Source organism: Trachypithecus francoisi, unplaced genomic scaffold, assembly GCF_009764315.1.
Source record: "Trachypithecus francoisi isolate TF-2019V2 unplaced genomic scaffold, Tfra_2.0 Lachesis_group10, whole genome shotgun sequence".
In the NCBI taxonomy this organism is placed as follows: Eukaryota; Metazoa; Chordata; class Mammalia; order Primates; family Cercopithecidae; genus Trachypithecus; species Trachypithecus francoisi.
The window spans coordinates 44,721,980-44,738,194 of record NW_022681455.1 but is presented as its reverse complement, the minus strand read 5'-3'; positions in this window follow the sequence as shown (position 1 = coordinate 44,738,194).

The following is a 16,215-nucleotide window of genomic DNA, read 5'->3' as shown; positions in this document are numbered from 1 at the left end:
CCTCAATTCTTTCTCTTTCTGGTGACTTTTCCCATCACCTGTAAATACACTCAGGTTTCTCCTATTTTAAAGATGAGCTCTTTCCTTCAAATCTACAGTCCTTCCAAGGAAATATTCCTGACCCTGCTCCCTAGTATGAGGCATTCACTCACCATACATCCCATTGCACCCCCAGATGACAAGTCTGTTTACTTGTACTCCAATTTCTCCCCAAAAGACAATGAGCTTCTGAAGGGCCAGAACTTTGTCTTAATCACTATTGAATCCCCAATACCTAGCATTTAATTTGTGGAAGGAATGGAAGACTAAGGCCTGGGGTCATTGTTAGGCCTAGCAGCCCCATTAATCTCCATGTGCTGGTTACCAGGGCACTTTGCTGTCCCGGGAGCCCAGCTGGCGGCATGCTAACATCATAGTATTATGATACTATGCAATTCTTTTCTGTCTATGGAATTTCTGGCTCTGTTTAGTTAGTATCTAATTTGTGGGTTAATAAGTCTTTGTCTGAAGGTCTTGGTGTGCAGCACAGGGCTAGGATCAGCTTTCTCAGACTCCTCTGAGGCTTGGTGTGGGGGGATGAGTGTGCTTTGAGGCACTGACTCTTTGGATAGCTTACAGGATCTCAATCTGGGCATATTACTCATTAGGGTTTATTTACCTTTTGTGGTGGCCTAGAAAAAGCCAAGCTTAATGAAGTGGTTACCAAAAGCCTTTAACATCATATTTTCCACAGAGTTCATAAAAATATTGACAGTGGACTTAACTGCCACATTGCATCTTTCCAAGAGATGAACAAAAATTATATAAAGCATATTGATTTGTTGGTTTTTTTTTTTTTTTTTTTTAACTAAAGCCTTCATAGCAAGAATCCTGGCACGCTCTCATTCACAGCAGCCACAAGCAGGCCGTTCCCAGGGATGATGAGTAAGTTGGTCCTGTGGGCTTGGGCATGCCACTGTCCCTCTCTGGGCCTCAGTTTCCTCACTACAAATAAGAAGCTTGGGGGTGAGCCCAGTGGCTCACGCCTGTAATCCCAACACTTTGAGAGGCTGAGGTGGGAGGATCACTTGAGCCCAGGAGTTCAAGACCAGCCTGGGCAACAAAGTGAGACCCCTGTCTCTACAAAAACTAAAATAATTAGGCAGGCATGATGATGCACACCTGTAGTCCCAGGTAGTTGGGAGGTGGGGGACAGAGAGTGGGAGAGAATCACTTAAGTCCAGGAGTTTGAGGCAACAGTGATCCATGATAGTGCCAAGTAACAGAGTGAGACCCTGTTAAAAAAAAAAAAAAAAGAAGAAGCAGCAGCAGCAGCAGCAGCCTGAGTGAAATGAACTCTGAGGTGGTGACTGTTTCAAAATAAAATTATGCCATTCTTTGTAAATTCACTCCCAGGATAACACACTGCCTTTGCTTTAAAAGGAGGAATACTACTATGAAATAACATCCAAGGAATATTAGTTTTATTTCTAAGATGCCCCACAGTCAGCAGATGACCAGAAAGTTGAGAAAAATGGTGACAGTGCCCAAGGCCAATTCACACATTCTTTCGTATTTCATAGGCTGCCTTGCACAGGGCTCACTTGACTCCGGCTTTTCCAGCTCCCTCTCCTCCTTGAGATGTCTTGTCAGTCTTCCTTCCCTGCAGCCTCCTTGGTAGGGAGAATAGAGGATGATCAGAGATGCCTGAAATATCGGAACCAGTCAACCTTAGTGATCATCTGGATAGTGTGGTTTTCAAAAATCACCTGAATAAATTATGTTGATACCCAGGCTCCACTCCACACCAACTGATTCTGAATCTCTAAGGTTGAGACTCAGGCCTTGGTATTTTTAAAAAAGCTCCTTAAGTTACTCTGAAATATGGAGAAGACTGAGACAACTCTTTTGAGCTCCTGGTCCAGACTCTCTCAAAATGGTGGCACCCATGTGGAGTTAAGTGCTATTGAGTCAGGCAGTCTTGGGCATGAGTCTTGATTGCACCCTCACCACCTGCATGACGTCAGCCAGTGATGCTCTTACCCTCTTGGCACTTCAGTGTCCTCAGTCGATAAATGTGAGATGCTTGGCACAATGCCTGGGACGTGGTGAATGTTCAGTAATTATTGGCTTTCATCATGTCTTTGTCTTTCTTACTACCATCAGCAGCAGCAGCTTTATCAACATCATCAACACTGTCATTTTATCATCATTGTCATCAACAACATCATTACAGTCACTGACATCATCTCCCCCTTTTCTCCTGCTCCTTCTTCCCCTCTTCCTCTTTCATCATCATCACCAACATTGTCATCACCCCCAACATCATTATCATCACCGACATCATCTTCTTTGTCTCCTTCTCCTCCTCTTCCTTCTCCTCCTCCTCCTTATTCTCCTCCTCCTTTTTCTTCTCCTTCTCTTCCTTCTCCTTTTCTTTTTTCTCCTTCTCCTCCTCTTCCTCCATCATCTTCATCCTCATCATCCTCATAGCTATCAGGAGGGCCTGACTCAGCCCATCTTAGAATGTGATCGGCATTTGTGCCTCACTTACCAAGCCTCAGTTTACTCATCTGAAAAATAACAGCAGCACAATACTAGCATGTATTCACTGGCTACTATGTGTCAGGCATTGTTCTAAGTGCTTTATATGAGGAAGGCAAGTTATTGTCATCCCCATTTCCCTCAGAGAAGGAAAAAGAGGCACAGAAAGGTTAAGTAACCTTTCTGTCCAAAGTGGTGCCTCTAGGAAGCAATTTTAAAATGGGGGTGAAAATAATAGTACTGATCTCATGGGTCAGTTGTGAAAATTAACTGAGGTGTAGGCATAAGTACCTGCTACCAAGTATAGCACTGGCAAATGATCAATGTGCATTCTCAGGTCACTTAAACAGGTGCTCAGGGCCTGCACTGGACAGAGAGTGACTGCCCCTCCTTCTCACTCCCCCACCCCACATATATACACTACCTGTCAGTGGAGCCTGAAATCCCAGGATGAACGGCACATCCAGTGGGGCCAGAATTCTAGAGAGAGAGGAAAAACATGCTGCATCCCTTTCCCCACCTCCAACCATCATCCCCTGCCTGATCCCTGACCCACCTGACTCATCCACACACTCACACACATGCATGAACCTCCCTAGAGTGACACTAGACCTGCTGGGAACTAAGAGTGAAAGGGAACTGGAGTCCTTGATATCACCCAAGGGTCAGGTCCTACCTCCTGCAAGGATGGGTTCCTGAGCCTGAGTCCTCTCCCTGAGTCTCCCATGAATAAATCAAATGTGCTAGGCCAAGCCTGGTGGGTTCTACCCATCATCCAGCCCCCTGTCTTGCAGATGACAGACCCAGTTTCATTCCGGTGGCAACATGTTTAGTCCCTAGGGATGAGAACTGGTTCAACTGAAATCATTCACTCATGGCCACCCCATTTTCTTGTCAGCATTGTTGTGGGGTGCCACAAGACCCCACTCTGGTCCATGAGATGTTAGGGGAACTCTCTGGGTGTTTCTGGAAGACACTGTCCTGCCTGATTAGAGGTGATGGCAGCATGAGGAAGACTGCTTGTACCCACCCCTCACCCCTAGCCTCCTGCTCTAGAAGTTGTGTAGTGGAGGGGGCCATGGAGCCATGAGGGGGAGGCCCAAGGAATCAGACACACTGACCCTGCATCCTGACACTGAGCTCCCGTCAAACCGAGAACACCTGTCTCCAGACCTGCCATGACAAAGTGGTAGGTAAATGCAGAACCTGGGGCCAGATCACCTTAGAACCAGTCAAGTTCTGGCTCTACCACTCACATGAATTCGGGCAGAGTGCTTAACCTGCTGAGGCTCAGTTTCTTCATCTATAGTAGGAAGACCATAATAGCACCTCCCTCATAGGGATGATGTCAAGACTAAGTGTATGAATATATAGAAAGCATCTAGATCAAAGGCTGGCAGGTAGCGAGTCCTCCATTCGGGCTCCCTGTGAGCATGTGAGATCATTAAATCTTTATTATTTAAACCATGAACACTTCCATTCTTCCGTTCTTGCAACCCAAATACATCCTAATTGATACAAATGCCTAAGGTCTATTAGTTTCTTGCTTCATTTCACAGTGGTCAGTTGAGCTGAAGCTGAAGATTCTTCCTTGGAAACAGGGTTCTTTTAATTAATCAGTCAATAACTATTTATTGAGGGGTCAGCAGATGTAGGAGCCTTTGAGAGGTATAAAGACACATCAGACCTGGTCACTGCCTTCAAGGACCCCAGAGACCAGTCAGGGGAAGGAGCAATTTATGCAAGAGGAGTGACCCCAGATGGTGGCCCCAGGAAAGCTGCCCAAAGAGGCAGGATTTCAGTACTGATCAGCCAACTCTGACCCAGAACCCGTGGAGCTCTGCCTTGGGCATACAGTGATGAACATGCTGGCAAGATCCTGTCCTCTCTCTCACAGGGGAGACAGACCAAACAAGTCTATGCACAAATAGGTAAAATAATGGCAAATTGCACTGAGTGCACTAGAAGACCCAAATAGGACGTGTCGGTAGACAATTGAAAAAAAAGGCCACTTTGGGAAGAAGCAAGGAAGGCCCGCATGAGGAGGCCCCATTTACACTGAGACCTGGATGGTAAGAAGGAATTAGCCAATGACCAAGTGGGACATGTCCCAAACACAGGGAACAGCCTGTAAGGGCTGTGAAGCAGGAAAAATATTCACTTGTTTAAGGAACCCAAAGAAAGCCAGTGTTCTGGAAGCCTGGAGAGAACGGGAGAAAGCTGAGGGCCAGAAAAGGCAGGGCCCTGCCAACCACAATGAGTTGAGCTTTTATCCCAAGGGCTAGGGGCATCTACTGATGGTCTTACCAGGGTGGGACAGCTAGTCCTCTGGTAGGAAGAAGAGGTGGCCTTGGATAGAAGGAAGCAAAAGTGTCATAGGAGAAAAGAAAAGGCTGAAAGAGCAAGTCTCCGAACGCTAGCTAAGGAATTGCCTGTAGTATTGCTTAGACCTCCATCCAGCACTGGGACTGCAGCGACCAGGCTATTTTAAAGCTCTCACTCTGTTCCAGAAAATCCTGGAAATTTTAAGCTCTAATAGAAAAGATGATGAGGAATTTTAGGAGACTTTAAACAGCTTACAGAATTAAAAACCACCCTCAAATCCAGCATCCACACATCCCCTGAGAAATGTCAGCTGGAAAGCAATTCACATTGAAGCTATGTGGGGTCAAAGTGGGAGGGGTTGGTTTAGCTTGAGGTGGCCATCCACAGACATCCGAACATGGCTAGTGACAGGGGCTGGCCATTCAGAGAGTGTTACAGGAGGTCCAGCGCCTCCCCCCATCAAACAAGAATGCAAAATCCTCCACCTCATTGCACACGAAAAGTTCAGTGAGAGTTTGAAGATATTAAAGCAGGATTTCTGGAAGCCAAGTAAAAACGACCTTGAAAATAAACCACATGTGGCTGCTAATTAATCTTAGTTCCTGGCTCTTTCCAATCAGACCCTGAACTGTAATCCATCTTCATTACACTTCTTTTAAAGCAAAAATGGTGCATTTCCTCAAGTCTAATTAAGGAAGGAACATTATAAGGCCTAAGGTCATAACTCTCTTTCTGTCATAACTATCTTTCTGTGCCTGTTCACACACACACACACACACACACACAAATGCTTTAGAAAACTCTACATGACCTGTTTATTGGCAAACATGGACAAGCCACTTGAGAGCCCAAGGATGAATGAGATGGCCAAGTGGGGCGCCATCACAGTCCATGTCACTCTCAGCCAGTAGCCCTCCCCACTCAAGCTCCCCCACCTTGCACACATCCACCCACCACATTCCTACCTGCCAGGGGCTCAGGGAAGGGTTGCCTGGTCCCCAGCCCCAGAGAATGAAGCAGAAGTAGTCTAAGCTGGGTGTGGCTACCAATTGCTCTTTGACAGCAATTGGTTTTAGGATGGCATTTGACCCAATTCCTCTGGCCAATGAGACCAAAGGAAAGGTCTGTTGGGGGTTTCCGAGAAAGCTTCTCTTCCATGAAAAAAGTGATAATCCCTGAATGGTTGAGTTGTGTGAGGGTGAGATGCTTATCTCTGCAGCAGCAGGCAAGGTACAGAACTAGTGACCACAGAGGGGAAAACTACCTGCCTGTGTGCACCCACCAAGATGTTCCTTGAGTTTAGGAGAACTTGGGAAGAAAGTGTTGGGATGGAGCTGTGTTATCTCTGAGGACTTGGTTGGTTGCCATAGTCTAACTGCAAGATTTTGACTTGGGATCCTGACAAAAGGGTGGGATGGTTCAGGACCCACCTCTGAGTTGGACTTCACATTGTGGGTGGGGACATAGCTGGGGTGATGTTTGAGAGTCTGGTGGTAGGTTTTTCCCACCTTGGGTTGGGTCCTTGCCATGGACATTCTTCACCCCCATTCCTAACACCACCCCACAACCCTAGATGAATCATAAGGTAGATGTGCATTTTCCCAATTGTTGATGATTGGAGGGTTCCTCCAAGCCTCCCACAGATTTTGTTCCTCCAAGTCAATGAACCTATTGACCATTAAGGGGCTTGGGTGAGATTGTCTGAAGTCTCATTCTCATTCACCCATGCCCTCCTTGCTCCTCACCCACCTACCCCATCCCATTTCCCACATCACTACAGTTCCTATCAGTCAAACCCTGGAAGGATTCTAATTCCAGTTCTAGCCTAAATAACACCAACAATTATACATCATGGAGAGAGATATACCAGCCATTGAATTTCCTGCTTGGAATATGTAATAATCCATTCAGATGTTTCCTACTCATCATATGACCAGCTCAGTCCAAAGGTAGCAGTCTCAACCAACCCTTCTCATTAAGAGAACACAACCATTGCAGTTTAGAATGTGTCTGACTACATGAGTATGTGTGATGCCCTTAGAGACTATATTCACTCACATATACTTGCATGTATTCACATGCACAGTGAGAGACCCAGTCAGGGAATAATGAACACTGGGGCAGGGGACTGTTGAGCTGCCACAGCCAGAAGATATTAGAACAGGTCAGCAAGACTAACTTCTTCTATGCATAGATGAGAAGCTAAATTCAAGAAGGAAAGGGTCCTGGCCAGAGTCCCAAAGCTCTGGGCAAAAAATAAGTGAAAACAAGTGAGTTAATAGTGGTGTTAAGGATGCTGGTTTCCTGCATAGTAAAGAGGTAGGAAAGACTTTGTACCCTGTCCAAGGTGAAGCCTTGCTGGTGTGGTAGAAGTCCATGAGGTACTATAGACCCTTCTTGGTTGACTGACTGAAACTCTCCCTTTGGTGGTGGACACAGCCAGACATTTCAAGGTGGGCTCAAAGGCTATATCTCTGCTACATGATCCTGCCACTGGCCAAGCTGGATGTATGACCCCAGGTGGGTCTGACACATTCTGCTTCTCGGGAATCTGACATCTACTTGAACATAGGCTGGAAATCTTTTGGGCTGTGTTGTGTTCATGGGAGCCCAGTGAAGAGAGAATCCGGACACTCCTGATGCTAAACTATCAGGGGCAGCCCCATTTCAGTCCAAATCCTAGTTGTTCAAGCCTTCCTTTGATTTACGAGGTACTCCCATGGACCCTCTAACAAATTACTGTCCTTTTTTTTTTTCTTTGCCCAAGCTAGTCAAAGCGATTTCTGTTGCATGCGACCAAAAATAAAACAAAAAAGCTAAACTAATGAACAGGACAGTTCTGGTGTTCCCTGGGTGCCCTAGTTTGCTCCTTCTTGGATAGCATGTCTGAGAGGTCCATACTGAACTAAGTAGAGTCACATAGCCTTAAAACTATGACTCTAGCTTACAAGGGCAGAATAAGTAAATGGATAAGGCTACAAAGCATCATCAACCTAACATTTTAGAGAGCATGTTGAGTTTTATTGAGAATATTTAACATTGTCTCAGAAAGACAACATTTTTATCCAGAAGATGATCAAGCTCAGGGAGAAAGGACCAGGGGATGGGTCACCCATTCAGAAACCTCTGGCCAGATCTCCAGTCTCCAAATCAGGATTCTCTCCATGCCCCATGCACCACAGCTCCAAGCGTTAGGAGACTGGATCTTTAATCTTTATTCAGCCACAAACTCACCTGGTATCCTTAAACAAGGCACTTTGTCTCTCTGGAAACAATTTCCTCCTCTGTAAAAAGTAAATGTAGAAATAAATTACTCCCAAGTTCCTTCATAACTATAAAATCCCCCAATCCTATTAAATCAGTCATCAGAAATCTGCTTATTCCTATTTGGATACCAGTTCCAAAAATGGCCCTTCTACAGTGGTAACATTCCCAAACAGATCATTATCATGCCCTTAGCTAAGGCCTCTGGTAGACAATCTCCAATATGGCCCACAATGATCTTTGCCTCTTATTATTCACACCCTTGTGTCATTCTTTCTTCACTGAGTCAAAGCTGATGTGTGTGACCAATAGAATACTATGGAAATGATGGTGTGTGATTTCTGAAGCTAGGTTATAAAAGACATTGTGGTTCCACCCTTGTCCTCTTGGATCACTTACTCTGAGGAAAGTCAGCCACCATGTTGTGAGGACACTCAAGCATTCCTGAAGACAGGCTCATGTGAAGGAAGAACTGAAGCCTACCACCAACAGCCAGCATCAACTTGTCAACTAGGTGAATAAGTCACCTTGGGAGCAGATCCTTCAGATGACTGCAACCCTGATCAACACTTGACAGCATCCATGAGCGATTCCAAGTCAGAACTACCCAGCTCAGCCACTCTTGCATTCTTGACCCATGGGAACTGTGAAAGACGGTAAATGTTCATTGTCAGTTTAAGCCACTTAGTTTTGGGGTAGTGGATCGCACAGCAAAAGATAACTAATGCCATCTCTCAAAAGATTAACATGAAAATTAATCACTTAACAGGAAAATTTGAAATTCTGATAAATGTAACAATCACAGGATTGTTATGATTTTTTTTTCTTCTAAAATCCCAAAATACTTTCAAATACTTGTCTTGATTTTCCCTGAGAGATTATATGAGGTAAGGAGGAATCTACAAGAGACAGTCTGTCTTCTTGCTACCTGAGAAATTTGTACATTGTTTTTAAATTATGATAGGTTTGGCAAAACATTGGTAAGCTGATGGGTGCTTGGCAGTTCATTCTGTTATTCTCTTTACTTTTGTGTACATGGGGAAAATGCTCTGTGCTCAAAAAGATTATCATTGTTAAGCTTTTCCTAAGGTGGGTGGGAGGGGGAGAGCTCCTGGGCTGTAGGCCTTGCCTGTCTCTCCATCCTTACCCGCTAGCCCTCTACCCCAGTCTCACTTCATCCCAGTCACACTGGCTTCCTTGCTGCTCCTTGACACGCCAAACTCACTCCCCCATACAGGTCTTTGTACCTGCTGTCCCCTCTGCCTCTGGCAGAGGCCCCCTGCCTTTGGCTGTCCACCAAAATCCTGGGCACATGACCAGAGTACATTTCCCAGGCTCGCTTGCTGGTGGGATAACCATGTGACCAAGTTCACACCGATGGAACATGGGCATAAATGGTACCTGTCACTTTCAGACTGGGCCATAGAAAACTCCCAAGAGGCTCTTTCAAGCTCTTTTCCCTTCCAGCTAACCAGATGGTGATGCCGAGATGACCTTGGAAGCCAAAATTTGAAGATGGTAGAGCAGCCATCAGCCTGGGTCCCTGAGTGTGTGTGGAGAGGAGAGTCAGACTCTCAGCCTAAACATCAGCTCTGAAGGATGGTTGAGAAATCACCATATGCCTTATTTCTGAAGCCATTTGATTTTGAGGGTCTAGTTGACGCATTGGCTCAGCCTGTAACTAACACAAGCCACATTGCTCTTGTCATTCAGACCTTCTCTCTCTCAGCCCACCTGAGTTGGCCCCTCCCTACCCTCCATAACGTCACCCTGCTTCCTGTTGTTGCATAGCCCTTCCCCCTGCCTGAAGTTATATATGTGCATGCTTAGCTGTTCACGGCCTGTCTCCTCTACAAGAAAGTGCACTCCACAAAGTTAGGGACATTGCCCATATCCCCAACAGCACTCAGCACATAATAGGTGCTTGCCCAATAAAAAACCAATATTTATTTGTTGATGGCCAATCTGGGATGTCCTAAAGCATAAATGGACTTAACAAACTGGTTTTGAAACCCGAGGAGGGGCACGTCTCCTGGGGAGCTTAATAAAAACACCAATGTCTGGGTTCTGTGCCCAAAGATTCTGAACCCGTCAAGTTTGCGTACTGGGTGGAGACCAAGCCCTGCATGTTATTGCATGACCAGGTTTGGGATTCATTGCTCTGGCTTTGGCCATGACCTGCACATGCCCCTTGCATATGAACTGGAGGAGGATTTGCACTCAAAAAGGAAATGACCTTTGTTCGACCTCCAACTACCAAGAAAGATGGAGACTAGCTCCCAGGGCAAGGCAATGCTCCACATGGGAGAGTGGGCATTTATTTAGGTTATAGATTTGGGCATAATGGACACAGCCTTCAGTCGTCAGTAGCCTGAGCATGGTAGATGTTCCTTTTTCTTTGAAGTAGAAGTCTGAGTTGGGAGAGCTGCTGGGCCCAATCTCCTCCCATCTTGCTATTCTGCCATCTGTAGAGTGTGGCCACCACTCATGTGGTCAAGGAAGCTCTTCACCATGTCCAACACCCAACCAAAAGGGCTGGGGAGAGGCATGTGCTCCTTCCTTCTGAGGGCATGACCCAAACACTGCACACATCACTTCTCCCCATACTCCAGTAGCCAGAATTTCATCACATGGATGCACCTGGCTGCAAAGAAGCCTGGGAAATAGAATGTCTCTTCTGGATACCACAAGCTCAGCTAAAAGTTCTCTGACAGGGGAAGAAGGCAAAATGGATATTAGGGGACAACTCGCCACCTCTGCCACAGAGACCATGTGGCTGCTGCAGAGAAGAGAACAGAACCAAACACTGATACGAAATTACAGGCCTAGGAGTCAGACTGCTGATGCAGCCTTAGGCCTCTGCCCTCGGGCCTCACAGGGAGACAGCTGCTGTCTCTACCACTGAGTGTACCGCAGTGATGAAACGGCCTCCAGAAGCACGGAGGACAGTTGACCAACTCATTCAGGGGGTTGAGAAGGCTGTTCCCAACAGACACATTTCCACTGGCCCCAGACAGGTGAGTGGTAACTTGGCAGGGAAGAGCTCAAGCAAACAGCCTGCCTCAGCAGAGGCCAAGCACGCAAATGTCAAGAAGCCTAGAAAAACCTGCGGTCTTCATGACAGGGAGAGAGATCCTGGATTTAGGTTCTAGAGAACTTCAGGGAGGAGTAGGAGATGTGGCTGGTAAGGCAGGTGGGCTCACTTTGAGGAGCTAGACTGCCTGGGTTCAAATCCCAGCTCCCCACTTCCTAGCTGTGTGAGCTTGGCCATGTCAACTGAAACTCTCTGAGCCTCAGTTTCCTCCTCTACAAAATGGAAATGAATAATGCACCTCCACCCTAAGCTTTTGTGAGGGTTAAAGGGGCTTACGGAGGGGAAAACCTTGTGGGAGTGCCTGGCCCAGAGTGCCTTTAAGTGCCAACTGCTTTTATTATTGCCCAGCAAGGGGACTGGCTTGATCCTTGGTTTCTTAGGAAAGTTTCTCTAGAAAAATCCAAGCTGTCTTGGCTGTACTAAGGAGGAAACACAATCTCACCCCCAAACCTGCTTGTGTCTGGAATGCAAAAGAGGGCAGCTGGCAGTGTGACTCGCAGTGCTGGGTCTGGGGAAGCCCAAGCAGGGAAAAAGGGGGACAGTGCCCATCTGCTCTTCCTTTGCTCCAGAGAGCTTGGTGACTTCTTGGGGGTTGGCTTCCTCACTGCCTCCAGCTGTCCTTGCCAGTTTTACAAAAGAGAAAATATCAGCCTAGACTGAGTGTGGCCCCGACACCCAATGAGAGCAACCCTGGCCGGCTCTGCTGCTATTTGTAGAGCTCAAGGAAGACCTTCCCAGAAAGACGAATGGCTGGCCCCTCTTCATTCATTTGCTGGTTTTCCTGCTCACACTCAGCCAAAACTGAAAGGCGTGGAGCCCTGGCTTTTGGTGGTGTTTGCATTGGGTGTAACGAACCTGCCACTGCAGGGTGGGCAAGAAGAGGTAGTGCCTGCTTTGTAATGCAGAAAGAACAAGGCCCTGGGGTGAGAAAGAGCCAGGTTCAAAGCCCACACTCCCTCATCGGCAGAGAGTGACTGAGTCTACATTAGGAGCCAGGCACAGGGCTTTAGGGCCTCACAGTTTCTTTTTAGGGAGAGAATGCGTTGATATAACCTGCAGGTGATCAGTAAAGGGTATCGGTTGTCATTCAGCACCCAGAGGAGAGGTTATCCAACTACTCCAAGAAAGGGAGCCATGCCTGGGTGCATCACCATCTTCTGCCATGAGTTTCCCAATCCCCTACTGGATGGGCATTCAGGCCCTCATGACTTCACCTGACCAGATACAGCCCAAATGGCCATTGCCTGCATGGGCCACCCAAATGGGTACAGAGGAGGGGGAGAGAGGGAGTAACCAGGGCCAAGGAGACGCTGCACACAATGACATTAAACAGCCCATACGGCGCATGTGTCCCAGTCAACTGCCATTGAGTGCCAGCTCCTGCACTTTTCAGAGAGACCCTCTCGTGCCTGCTCCAGGGTGGGCAAAGACACAGCCCCTGAGAAAGTCTATAACCAGCCTATTTCACTCCATTACCAAGTTTTACAGCAACTAAGGGAACAGGCTTTCCACATGCACATTCTCCCCAGTGAGCAATAAAGAATGCCCAAACACTGGAGCCAGCGTGCAGTGTGTTAGAAGTTTTCTGTCTTCCTCAGACTCTGAGTGTCTGCCAAGTCCCATAAATTAGGCCAACGTCTCTCAGCTCAGGAGCCCGGCAAAATGAGTACCATGAGCAGCCAGGGCTACCGAGTCCAGAGAACAGACAAAACCAATGCAGCATCAGCCTGGCCTTGGGGAAGGGGAGCTGCTGCTCCTGGAACTTCCCTGAGCCACCCTCAAGAGAGTTCTGGGCCACACTGCAGGTCTCTATGCTAGTGGTTTTCAAAGGGCTGTCCCTGGACAGGCAGCATCAGTGTCACCTAAGAACTCACTAGAAATGCACATTCTTGGGCTCCACCCCAGACCTATTCCATTAGTAGCTCTGGGGCTGAGACTGGCAATTTCTGTTTTAACAAACCCGCCTTTAACCAGCCCTCCAGGTGATTCTGATGCTCACTGAAGTTTGGGAACCACCGCATTAGAGGCTTTCTTGTTTAACTGAAATCAGCAACACATTGGCTGCGTGACAGCCAGGATAAAGGGAGGCAAGAGAGGCGCCGAGAAGGGAAAATCGAATGAAGTGTTGTTGTTGTTTTTAAGAGACAGGGTCTCACTCTGTCACCCCAGCTGGAGTGCAGTGGCATGATCACAGCTCACTGCAGCCTCAAGAGATCTCCTTTTTGATAACAGGCCATAGCTACCATTTATTGGTGGTGAGAGATTGTAATGGTTGGTAGGTGGAGATACTTGTGGTGGGAGAGGGTTGGAACCTGGGAGAAGTTGTGATCCACAGAAACCGAACTCCACCTCACCCACCTTGGGACAGGTGGGAGGCTGAGCAGGCAGATGAACGAGGGAGGGATGGCTGGGGAGTTCACACTGAGGAAGGGCAGTGACCGGGCTGGGCATGGACACATTGCCTCGAGCACCCACTTTGGAGCATGCCCATGCCAGGTGCTTCACGCCCGTGCTGCCACTTAACGCCCACGGCCAGCTGGGAACAAGGTACCATTGCCCCATTTTGCCAAGGAGGAGGCTGAGGCCCTCAGAGGCTAAGTCATTTGGTCAAACTCATCCAGCGGGCTCCTTCCCATCATCCCTGCCCTGTTGCCCCCCTGGGTGGTAGCTGTGAGGAAATCAAGGAGGAGCAGGAAGGGAAGCGGGAGCTGCCCAGGCTGTTGTCATGGCAACAATTCTATCCTGCACCTTCCCTTGATGGTTTTCAAGTGTCTTTTCTTCTCTCCACAAAACCCCGCATTCTCAATGACTGTTTTGGAAGCCAAAAGCTGGAACAGCAACTGTTTATTTCCCTTTGTGTCCTGCTCAATCAGTCCTCACCAACAAGGCCATGTGGACTCACAGGAGAAGATCCAGTGCCTGGCGGGAGGAAGGAAGTGCAGACCAAGAGCTCACCAGATGAACTCACCCTACCTTTCCTGAAACAATTTTAGAGCTGGGAAGAACCTCAGAGGCGATCCTCTCTAACCCTCTCATTTCATATGCAAGGCTCAGAGAGGGAAAGCAACTTGCTCAGGGTCACACAGAAGATTGACGACTGAGCTGGGGCTGGGACCTGGCCCCAGGATTGCCCCCAAGTGAGAAACACTTGACCTCATATTGCCACCTGTGGCTATCTCCACAGGCTAGGTGGAGGGGGGCACTCTCTCTGCTGTGCGTTTTTTTTTTTTCTTTTTCATTATTCTATCATCTCATCTATGCTGCATCAATGTCAACGTCTTCATTCCTCCTTCTGAAACATGAGCTGTGTGTTAGTCAGTGTGGGCTTATTCTGTGGAAACAAGCCACCCCCAAATCTCAATGCTGTAGCCCCTCCAAGATTATGCTTCTCTCCTAAATCCCTCCCAAGTGGGAAGCAAGTCTTCCGTGAGCCCCATGTGTTTAAGTCCTGGTAATGTCTGCCATGGCCCATGACAGAGCCCGTGTCTTCACTGTGAGTGACACATAGTCACTCGGTAACTACTAGAACATACAAACAAACACATGACACAAAACGAGAAAGGATCAGAGGGGACAAGGGAGGGATGAGATTTCTCCCTGGGCCTGACTCTTCTCTGCCTGGTGTTATTTAACCCTCAGGAATCGGGAGAGTAGAAAGAGCCAGAGACTCAGAGTCCAGAGGTATGTGGTAAAGTGCCCACTTGGCCACCAACCCAGCTGTGTAGCTTTGGACACATCATTTCCCTTAGCTGGACAGTTCTCCTACCAGTAAAGGACACCATGGGGCTACTAGAAGATAAGTTCTAAGGTCTCTAACTGTTGTGACATTGTCCATCCTGTACACCACCAGGAAGAACCCCCAGGACCAGCCCTGGCTGTGTGAGTGAGCAGTGGCAGCTTTAATGGAGCAAGTTCAAGGGCATGCCTTAGGGAAAAATGACCCAAAGTCCATATATCGTAGACTCTGAGTTAATCATCATTACGACTCAAGAATTCCTAAGGGTAATGTCAAATATGTTCTTTGTCTCAAAAGGCTAGGCATTATTTAAAAAGGCACTGGAAGTTGTACCCTCTCCGGGCCCAGCTCCTCGGGGCAATTCTGTACCAGGCCCACCACCATGTGCTGCACATAAGCTTTATTATTTAGTCCTCACAACCCCTTGAAAGCAACTGTAATTTCTGTCATTTTGGAGTAAGAAACTAGGCTCATGCATTGGGCAAGTGTGTTTTGAGCCCCTACTGGGTGCCAGCACTGTTCTAGGCTCTAGGGTTATTTCTGTAAACAAAACAGACCAAAGTCTCCGCCCCCTGGAGACAACATTCTAGTGGGAAGACAGTACTAAACACTCAGCTGGTGCAAAAGTAATTGTGGATCTTGCCATTACTTTTAATTACTTTGAATACACTCCTATCACCCTTCCCTGCTTCTCCAAACGCTGTTTTTCACTCTATCTTAGCCAAAAGGCCAAGAAGCGATCAAATGCTATTTTTCTTCATAGTATTTACCAACCAGTGGGCCAGTTGCCAGGCTACCACTGGTTGGCAAACGCTATGAAGAAAAATCATGTTTGGAGAAGAAGGGAAGGGTGATAGGAGTATGTATAGCAAAGCCGGTGGGAACAAGAGAAGGGCTTCACTCGGGTGTCACCTGCATCAGGACTGTGCAGGGGTGAGAGGGAGAGCCATGCGGCCATGTAGAGAAGGGTGTTTCTGCAAAAATAAGCTGTAAATGCAGGGCCTGAGACTGCACAGAGAAGCAACCATGAGGCAGGTGCCCCCAGAATAAAATGAGCAAGGGGGAGGGCAGTAGGAAGTGACGTCAGAGAGGGACAGGGCCAGAGGGAGCAGGGCCTGAGTGCAACGGAGGCCTCTGGAGGGTTCTGAGCAGAGGAGAGGCATGGGCTAACTTGGTTTTTGTCAGGATCCTGCAGGCTGCCATGCCTGTGTAGAAGCAAACTGAAGGGTGTGGTTAAGAGGGTGAGAAGGCCAGGTGCGGTGGCTCATGCCTG